At 36.7% G+C, this 5,977-nt stretch overlaps 1 pseudogene; it reads right to left on the reverse strand.

Moving 5' to 3' along the window:
* Nucleotides 1-274: 274 nt before the first annotated feature.
* Nucleotides 275-5,299, reverse strand: LOC139820144 (protein polybromo-1-like; annotated as a pseudogene).
* Nucleotides 5,300-5,977: the final 678 nt, after the last annotated feature.

Raw genomic sequence — 5,977 nt, forward strand, 5'->3', positions numbered from 1 at the left:
TATCTAATAAAAAAATAAACCTCCCCTGTTAACTATTAGGCTGTGAATGCCGTACATATCTATGCAAGACTTAAAAGCTTCAAATTTTAATTAATTGAAGCACATCTCGTTATTGAATCTTTTGTATTGATTGAAAATTTTGGACAATATTTTATATAATTGTAAAAAATCCCTATTTTACTTATCGAGAATTTTTAAAAAGTAGTTTTATGTACTAAAAAAGTTATTATAAATTATTATTTATTATTTGTTTCTTAAGATTAACATACGCATTGATAAAATTGACCACGGAGGCCTCCGGGTTACGAGTATGTGCGCGATAACCTCCGTGCTCTCTCCAAGCACGTGAAAACATCTTCTTGAAATCAATCCAGCCTTTTGTAAACTCCTCGATCTAATCTCCTCTTAATCAGATCTAACGACAGCCCTCGTACCCTGTTTTTTTAACATTTAAAAAAATATCTGTTTTGTACCTAAATACCATTTTTGAACCTGAATAAATAGCAGAATAATCATTTCGATAAAAAGATTTGAAAGATATGCAAAACGCATCCGTACTTTTTGCCGTTGACAATATTGTGCTCCAGCAGCTCCACCATAGAATCGGGGTACTTTTCTCCTCATCCTGATGATTGTAAAGCGCGTTAAATATCGTCGCCAGGATCTCTTGGATGGCAACCAACACGTCAGGTACTCTCCTCATCCTCGCTCAGTTGCAGTTTACTTTGCAGCACTAATCTTTGAAGTATCAAGGCGTCCTGAAAACGTTGGTTATACATTGTTACTCACTGCGATACCTGTACCCGCAGCCGCACTCTGACAAAGTTTCATATAGCAAAAGGACAATTGAAAAAGATACGGATAAGATTATATTTGTCTGTTTACTTCTGTCTCGCTCTTTTTGCATCTTTTTATGTGCTTATCCAATTCCTTGTCTCTCAACAGGCGTACAAAACACGACCGCACTCTCAACGGGTTTTGCGTCGCGTTACTGTCTAACTCGTTCTCCTCGACTTCCACGAACATCCTCGAAACTTGGGCGCGCACGCGATTAAAGTCAATGATTTTGGAAGGTTGGATTTTGGATGATTCGCACGCCGTGCGAAAGGCTTGGGAAATCGCGATAAAAATGCGCTAATCGCTAACAAGGTTAAAATGTATAAACATCATCGCGCGTGATCGATAAATTATATGTACAATTGTTGAAAATTTGAAAATTTTATACAGTATCACGTGCCACGCGTCTCACGAGCGTAGGCTACGCATCGTTCGAATAAAAAAGCCTCGCACGACGGGATGAAATAAAGGGACGGCCGAGGAAGCCTCACGTAACCTCCAAACTCCGAACCGTAAACAGATTGGGTTTTCCATCTTTAATTGCCGCGAAATTTCAATTGAAGCAATAGGCCCGTTCGTTTTTGCTGCATTTTTGCACTAGTGCAATATGTTAAAATAAAATAAAATTATATTTGTTCCATTCTAACTTATTGCACTAGTTCAGAAGTGCAGCGAAAACGAACAGGCCTTATGAACCCTCCATCCGCCAGTGTTCCACCTCGATTCAAGAATCTGTATTTCGTATTCGAATTTTAAACTAAAATCTCTGGAAATATAGTTTTACATTTTCTCGATTTTCTCTGTTATTACTATCGGCTGAGAAATTATCAACAATTTTACCTTCCTATTCTAAAAGGAACAGTAATTGTTAAAATAATGAAAAAGATAAATATTCCGAGATATATTGAGAGTCAGTTTTTCGCAAATTAAATATTGCTAAAAGATCTCGGGCTTAATACCGTTTAATTTTTTAAACAATATTTGGGAAATATTTGTCAGAAACCATAATTTTAATTAGAATTGTATGTTGTTAATTGCTCTTGTATCCATCATAGGTGGAGAATGGGATCTTATCTTAAAACGTCCGGCGTTACATATAAATATCTTTCAATGTAAAAATGCTCTAAAGGTAATTAAACCTCGCAACTGAAGATTAACGTGCAAACACCAAGTAGTTGCGTATTGTCAACCTTTAACCAACTGCAAGTTACTTAGTCTTGCATCAAAATCTCAAAGTATTTTTATTAATTCAATAATATTAATAAAAATTGATATATGTAGGGTTTTCAGCAAATGAGATAATATATTTATATAACGCTTATAAAATAAGGAACCCTTGCTATACAAACCTTGTATATTTACGAGTCCGGCTCGTTAAACTTGCAAGCGTTGTCAAACATTAATATAAAATCGGACACCAACTCGTCCAAGTTGTCGTATCCGTTATTCTTCAAGGTCGAAGCTATCTTCTCTATATGTATAGGCTGCTTTATCATATCATAGGCTGCTCGTAATAATCCGGATATTTATTTTTATTTGGTAATTTCATGAAAATTAGAGATAACTGCCTCCCTTTTGCATCGTGGTAGTTTTTTATAGTATCGTACAGAGTTCGTAATTTTTGCAGATGAACCGGTATTACTCTTTTCGGTCTCCTGAACATAGAGAACGGGAAAAAAGAGAGAGGTAGAGAAAAGGTTAAAACAAACGAGCACTGTTACATCCTTCATATGAATTACGACATACCCGACGTTTCTGGTTGGGGTCGATGCGGTGAATTTGGATCTAGGATTATCCGGCAAGGGTCTTAATTCTTTTACCTTATCCATTAAAACTTTCTCCAATGTATTAGCGTCTTCATATATCAATGAACCTTCCTCGTTATATTGACGGCAATTATTAAACATCAACTAAAAGACAAGGGATAAACTAAATATCTATCGCAAATTATTGTAATTGATAAGGCAAGATGATAAGCACCTTAAAAGCCAGTATCAATTCGTTTTCGCTTTGATATTTCTCCGCTTTAATATTAGCTTCGATCGCCAGCATGTCTATGGGTTCCACTATCACTTGATAGTAGTCCGGATATAATTTTTTGGAAGGCTTCTCCATAAACATTAACATAGGCTGCCAACCGTCTTCACACTATAAAAGAATACGGCACGCTATACGTCGACAGACTATATGAAACGTAACATTTTTTTGGAATTACTTACAACGTATTCCATAACACACTTGACTAATACGTGCAATCTCTTCTTCAACGGTATATTGTCTTTGTATTTCCCTCGTCTCAACAAATTCGACGCACGCTTAATTAATTTAGGTTGCTGCAAACTGTTCTCGGATTCGCTATCCGAATCGGAGTCCTATAGACATATTGAAAACTTGATATATTACATCCGCTTTTCAAAAATTACGTACGTGGTAAAATTGTTTAATTTACACAGCGTATTACCTGATCGAATTCTAAGAGTTCTTGTACTTTCTCCTGCATTATTTTTTGCAATTTAACAGCACACTACAATAAAATGGAAAACATGCGTGAATAACTATAGGTATCGCAATTACTTTGTAGCAATTTTCCAATTTCATTCAATTGTTAAATCCTTTAGAATTTGAAGAATTGGGGAATCACTTATACGTATCATATATTTTGCATAACATAAGTTATCTCCCTAATAAATGTAATTAAATACAATGGCAGTTAAAGTAAGATGCGTTAACCACAAAATTCTTACCTTGTATAGTCGAGACCTGTACCTTGTACAGTCGAGAAGTATGCATGTTATATTTCTTAGCATTTTCAAACATGATATTCATATCTCCAGCTACTTCACTAACAGTACCATATTCGCCTTTCTGAAAATGACGATTGGGGAGATGAATATAAAACTAACAAGCATTTTAATATAAATGAATTATCCTATCGTCATAGCATAATACATACCTTTATCTTTGTACGTATTTGTAATAAAGATATAGGATTTTTAACCATCTTATAGTAATCAGGATATAATCTCTTTGACGGAAGCTTCCAAAAATATTCGCTCACCCTTACACCTACAACTCATAGTTATGTTACAAAACAGTCCGTAGCACGATAATAAATTCATAATATTATAATACAACGCAAATCATACCTTGATTATTAGGAGCTGTCCGAATGGTTTGAAATAGTTGCCATTGTGGATTATCAGCTTCCTCAGTCTCAGCGGGTTCTTCTTCCTCGTCATCGCTCTCATCATCTTTGGTCAGATAATGCTGCAGTTTGTGCTATTAATGACTGCGCCATGGTACGACTGACCCTTTTGCTTTTCGTCGATGGTGCGGTTGTAGCGACCTTAAGGGTATTGCCAAATCTGCCGTCTTGTCTTCTAGCGGCTGCGGTAATTATCTTTCTCAAAAGTTTGGTATCCTTACAAATCTGCGAGCCAGACTCATTAAATTGACAGGCGTTACGGCACATGAGGATTAGATCTTTCTCCATATCGCCGAGTGAGCTGTATGCACCCTCTTGAATCTTCCTCGCGATGGTCTTCAAATCGATCGGGGTCTCGATGATGTCTTAATATTCAGGATAAAGCTGCGACGTTAATGAGATTTCAAGTAAGTACGGTAAGTCAGATCAGTAACAATTTAAGGATAAACTACGAACCTTTTTAGACGGTTTGAGTTGAAACATAATATGAAGAGGTCTGTTATTGTCAGTGAGATCAGTCACTGTCATAACCGCCGCAAACAAATCTTCGAATAACTGCATAGTTTCCTCGTCAAGATTCATAGAACTTTCCGAAGGATCTTCCGCTTCATCTTGTCACGTCGTTTCTTTACGTGCCTGAACATATTAATGGATTAATAATTTCACCACAGTGTACATATCACATACGTAACGATTGAATCAGTAAATAATTACCAATCTGCCAACTTTTAGAACAAGTTTTCCCTTAGGTTCTGGCTCTTCGTACTCTTCCATGATACGATTTTTAGTATTTACACACAGTTCCCACAGTTCAGTCGCATCTTTGTATTCAGGGGAGGTACGCTACAAAAAGTTATACGTATAACAGGAAGATCTCATTTGCCAGAGACAACAATATAATAAGATAACACACGATAAAAGTAATTAAAATATTATTATATTAAGATAAAATATTAAGGGGTAAAAACATACCACAGAATATGGTACAACAACGCTTCTTCGAGCATTGTAGTCTAGAATTTGTGTTCTCATTCACAACTTTCGAAAAACACTTAACGTAGGCTGCATTACTTTTTGACGCTTTCGTGCTGAAAGCGTTATTCTACCTTTATTGCACATATATGTTCTTCTTATTCTTCGTCACTTTCTCCTGTGGCCCACTATATGTTGAAGAAAGAGAATCACGTTTTCAGCACGAAAGCGTACAAAGGGAACGCAGCCGTAGTTTACTGGGAACGACCACACGGCCAATATGGCGGCCATATTGGCCAGTGACGTCATCATGCCCGTTCCCAATAACACGATATAAATGGGCGCGTTCTGCAGACGCCGTTCAGTAGCAGCCGAACGTGATTGGCTCTTACTTTTAGAACCAATCAATCAACGCAGAGTGTTGATAAGACGAACTCAACAGTTGTTGTGTCTGCTGAACGCGGCCATATATAAGGGGTGCTTTTCATTTAAGGCCATTGCATGTAACAAAGTTTTGCACCTTATGCACATGTGTATGGACCAATCAATTTTCTTATGCTTACGCATTATGCGTTGTGCAGAAGTGTGTGCTCCCCGCTTAATCGAATGTGATTGGTCTATTTTCTTACGGCCTTACGATTATGACTAAAACTTTGTTACGTGCGATGGTTTTAAGGAGGGGGCCTATTACGTATCTTTTCACGAGGTGAAAATGCGAAAAGTGAGAGAATTCACTAGAATATCTACGATTTCATTGGTCGAAATCTAGTAAATCTGTTCACTTCGCATTTTCACCTCGTGAAAAGATACATAATAGGCCTGAATGAACAATAGCCGTGTATCAATAAGACGGTATGTTTGTTTTCGCTGCACTTCAGAACTAGTGCAATAAGTTAGAATGACAGAAAATATATTTATTTCGTTCTAACTTATTGCACTATTACTACGTTTACGCGAGCATTA

This window comes from Temnothorax longispinosus, chromosome 10 (genome assembly GCF_030848805.1).
Source record: "Temnothorax longispinosus isolate EJ_2023e chromosome 10, Tlon_JGU_v1, whole genome shotgun sequence".
Classification (NCBI taxonomy): Eukaryota; Metazoa; Arthropoda; class Insecta; order Hymenoptera; family Formicidae; genus Temnothorax; species Temnothorax longispinosus.